We start from the raw sequence: 4,617 nt of genomic DNA on the forward strand, positions 1-4,617 counted from the left end.
CATGTTAGCCAGGATGGTCTCGATCTCCTGACCTCGTGATCCGCCCGCCTCGGCCTCCCAAAGTGCTGGGATTACAGGCTTGAGCCACCGCGCCCGGCCATGGATAGGCTTTATACTCCTTCTTGGTTTATATACACTCTACAGAATTCTCAAGTTTCCTACAATTCCTGATTGTTGTTCTCTTTTTCCTGCTCCCAAATTGCTGTCTTTGGAATTAGCTCAAGTAACAAACATTTCTTTAAATGAAGATGAAACAAGTGTTAGCACACTTTTTATTTTTTTATACCGGTCTGTAGGATAATTTTACAGAGCAGAACACTTGAACTCTCATTTTAAAAAGTAACAGAAGTACAAACTTGGGCATGATTCTGATGGCTAGTATTAAGCATCCATGCCACATGAGCTTCCTTAAGTTCCTAGCAAACAGGTGTTCACATCATTAAAAGACTCACTGACCCTATTCTCTCAGTTGCAGATAAACTCAATAGACAGGTCAAGGACTGAGTGAATATGGAAACCAAATGCTCAGCTCCAGGAATAATGATGATGTATTAATAACTGTCTGAGATAATGCTGCAGTTGCTTGTGCATTCCCTATTTGGTTATGTACACACATAACTTCTGGGCCTATAGGCTCTATGCCAAGGAAAAAAGAGGAAAAGCAATGTGGTTCAGTGTCAAGAGTACTGAGCTAGCTGGCAGCAATCAGGACACCAGGATCTTCCTCACTGTTACACCATTCATTTATTTTATGAACTTGGGCGGGTCATTTAATCTTTCTGTTTCAGTATCTTCTTACATAAAAATAGAGCAGATAATACCTGCCCTACTTAACAGGATTTGGGGAAGAATGAAAAGTTATGAAGTTTGCAAAATTTGTAAGCATGTTTTGAAAATTTGGTTTGAGATTTTATTCCTCTGGCTCCTCCACCTCCTTTCACGTACTGGTGCGGGCCTTATGGCTCTGTATTAACCCTTCTCAGAAAGGGCCTGCTAGTGAAAGTATAAGAATTCTTCCTTTTCGCTTTCTTCCATATTTGAGAATGCCTTGTTTCTCAACAAGCTTGAACATCTGCATATGGCACAGAGTCTCAGCATTGAAAGGACCTTCAGGGTCTTCTGGTCCAATCTTGCTACTGATATTTGAGAAAACACTATAGTGCCTATTGTGTGTTGTGTCCTTACTAAGGAAACCCTCCACTCTCCTCTACTGTCTCCAATTCCCATTTATTTGCTAGAAGGAAAAATGAATACAGTTTAGATTTGTCTCCTTGCCTTCATTCAATCCTGCTGATTTTCCCTTGAAGTATCATTTTTCTAGTCCTGTGCTACCATCCTCATTTTGGCCCACACCTTCTCACATCTAATCTATTGTGAAAGTTCTCTCCCTGCTTCTGGTTTCTCCCCACCCAATCTACTTTGCAAAGCTTCATCACTCAAACATCCACTGGGCGTAGATACCATTGGGAATTAATAAATATTTAAGGCAAGGTCTTGGCCTCAGGGAGTTTACAAATTAACATGCAAGCTCAGGATCTCATTGTTTACAGTTGAAATAATATCATTATACTGCCTTATTTTGTTAACAAATTTTGTTCCTGTCTTTCTTACATGATCAATTTTAAATTCCTGGATAGTAAGCTCACTGTTTGTGTACATCTTTGAAGCCCCTTCAGTGTGCAGCACCAGGATCCTCCACAGAGATAATAAATATTTGTTTACCAATTAACTGATTAGGTAGGTGCCCAGAATTAATGCCTCTGAATTGATACCAAGGTACAAATAGATCCATAGTTCTGTAAGATGTCCAAATACTATTATTTATAAGGTGACTAAAGAGCAGAAGTTATGAACTTGACTCGATCATTTTCTGGATGGGACGTAATGGGAATTCCACCTGTTGAAAGTCAAGGGAAATGCTCGAGTTTTCCTCCCCTTACTCTTACATTTTAAAAATAAGTATATACATTTCCCCATTCCTACCAAAAACAAGAGCAGAATAATGATCTCCACTTGATGTTGTAGGTGGGCGCTGGCATCTCCACAATCATTCATCATTGTTTGAAAACGAATGTGATGTCCTTTAGTACATACTTAAATTAAAAAGAACTAGCATAGTATAAAAGCAAATGAAATCATTTTTTCCTCCCCCAGAATATGCCAGATTTAATCCAAACCTTTAAACAAGGTAGCATTAAGCAGGCAAATGAATTCTTTGATAACACTAAATATGTAAATAGGAAAGTCAAATGCCTTATGCATCCCTTCTGGGTCCTCTATCGGGCAAGCATTTGGACCAAAACGCTTATTCTGATTTTGATCCCATTCAGAGAAAGATCTGGCTCTAACTGAGTCAAATATTAGAGAGATGCAATTGCCCTTTCCTACTCCCACAAACTCATTAATGAGCATGCTCTAAGGATAGTTTATTGACTTTTTTTTTTTTTTTTTTTTTTTTTTTTTTTTTTTTTTTTTTTTTTTCCCATCAGGGTCTCAGTCTTGGACAGAAAGGTGAATTAGGAATTTCTGTAACCAATACTCCCCAGCTCTTTGTTCTTTAACACACTTGAAACCTTCTGAATCTGCAGTGCCTGCATCCACAAAGCCTTATTTAAATTATTGTATTTAGTTGGGAATGCTTAGAGGTGGGGTGGAGGTGGGGAGGAGGCAGTACAATGAAGGAAAAGAAGTTGAACCTTTGAAAATAGTACATTTTAGAATGATAAGGGAGAGAAGAGAGGCAGAAAAGCAAATTGGCATCAGTTCAGTTGCCATGGAGTGGAATGATGCTCAAAATCAGTAGTGCAGATTGCTCGGAGGCAAGTCTTGAAAGGCATGTGTACTGCAGGGCTCGGTAGGGGAATAGCAACTGGGGAGGGCTAGGCACTGGATGAGAGTGGCACTGTTGGAAGTCTGTACAGGGGAGGAGCCATGGTTGGACCTGTGGGGAAAGCCCATCTTGTGGCGACACACTGGTAAGGATTACTCAACTCACTGTTGAATGCTGGCACAATAATTGGAAATACTGCACTGAAGAATTGGGCGCGGCTATCTTTATGTAAAATTCAACACGGATGAGAAATGATCGAATGTTTGAGTGTGTTTCCAATACAACCCAATACTTGGCGTTGGTGGTGGTGGTAGGTGCTTCGTAACGGGGAAGCCCTCTGACGCACTGGATTCATTTTGCAGAGCTAACAAGTTATCAGCTACATCCATGCCGACTCCAAATGCCACAGCTGTCATGCCACTGAAACGCTATTCCTACATTCAAGCCCACATTTATATTCTATATGCAACTCAAAGGGTCCAATGTGGAATCTCATGTCTAACCTTTCACTCCTCACAACGACAGCTCTAGGGCTATAAGCCCAAAGGCACACTAGATAGCAATTTAGCATCGTCCCCAGGCCACTTCTTCCCCAGTAGACTGCCCAGGGACAAATAGGTAGATAAGGTTTGGATGACATCAAGAGAGCTGAACACAAGGAAAAGAAGCTTCCTTAGGAGACGAGAATGCTGTCATCTCTACGACAGGGGCACTGTTAGCATGACGGACCTAGAAAGTGAGATGTCACACATAGTCCCAACTACCTCCGACCCAGGTCCTCTCACCTCACCCCCAGCTCTTAGAGCGAGTCGGCTGTGGCGCATGCGCACTGAGCCACACCCGCTCCCCACGGAGCCCTGCGCCTCTCTGCCCGGCTCTGGCAGCAGCTCGGGATTACTCAGCAACGCCCCCCTGCACTGTCACCTGCCCCCAACTCCGACCTCGGGAGCGGCTCAGTCCCTTTTCCCAAGCTATGAGTGGTCCTCGGGATCAACTACGCTTTCCTTTCTCCCTCTTCTCACAGGCCCCCCACCTCCCGGCCTTCCGGGTACTCCATCCCCTAGCCCCTGTTCCTGCCCACGCACAGGCACCTTACCCAACACAATGGGAAGGAAACAGTAGAGGGCCGCGGGTGCCAGGTAGGTCAGTTCTGCGTGCCGGGAGTCCGGCTTCTTAGTGTCACCGTCACTGCTCCTGCTGCCTCCTCGTTCTCAATGGGGCAGCAAGTGCGGCTTGGACCTCGGTGGCCTGACAGCTGCAGCTCGCGCCCGCTGCTGCCGCCGCGCAGCGTCTCGCGCCCGCGCCCGCGCTCGCCAGGGGAGGGGGCGGGGCCCGCGCCGCCTCCTCGTGCCCCTTTCTTGGCGCTGGGGACCCAGTGTAGCCGCCTCCCGCCCTCCATGTAGCAAGCGCTCCCTGGCTCGCCCACTCTTCTTTCATGCTCATCGTCCAACCCTGGTCTCCCTTGTCCTCCTTCTCCTCCCCTAGCCGATTACTAGGCACAGCGGCAACAGACCGTCAAATATTGCTCTCCCACTTAGCTCCTCTGCAGCCTGGGGCGTAAGCCCTCAAGCAGGGCTAGCTAGCCACTGCCCCACTTCCTGCAATTACCCTCTGATCTACCTCATTTATCCTAGCTCAAAATCCTTTAATTTTGCCAAGAGGATAGTACATACACCCTGTTGTTTCAAATAACTCAGGAAAACACATGATCACAACACATTGCTAGGCCCTCCAGCTGGCTACTGCTGATGAAATTCTCAGGCCATTAAAAAAAATGTCTACATCTG

The 4,617-nt window shown here is 45.2% G+C and overlaps 1 protein-coding gene across 1 annotated transcript in view; it reads right to left on the bottom strand.

Moving 5' to 3' along the window:
• Positions 1 to 4,149, bottom strand: part of RAB9B (RAB9B, member RAS oncogene family) — a 10,276-nt gene extending 6,127 nt beyond the window's left edge. The window contains exon 1 of the mRNA XM_017856525.1: positions 3,927 to 4,149. The gene's annotated coding sequence lies outside the window, so the exon portion shown is untranslated. The remainder of the gene's footprint in view (positions 1 to 3,926) is intronic.
• Between the last annotated feature and the right edge of the window lie 468 nt (positions 4,150 to 4,617).

This window comes from Rhinopithecus bieti, unplaced genomic scaffold (assembly GCF_001698545.2).
Source record: "Rhinopithecus bieti isolate Rb0 unplaced genomic scaffold, ASM169854v2 scaffold_44725, whole genome shotgun sequence".
Lineage (NCBI taxonomy): Eukaryota > Metazoa > Chordata > Mammalia > Primates > Cercopithecidae > Rhinopithecus > Rhinopithecus bieti.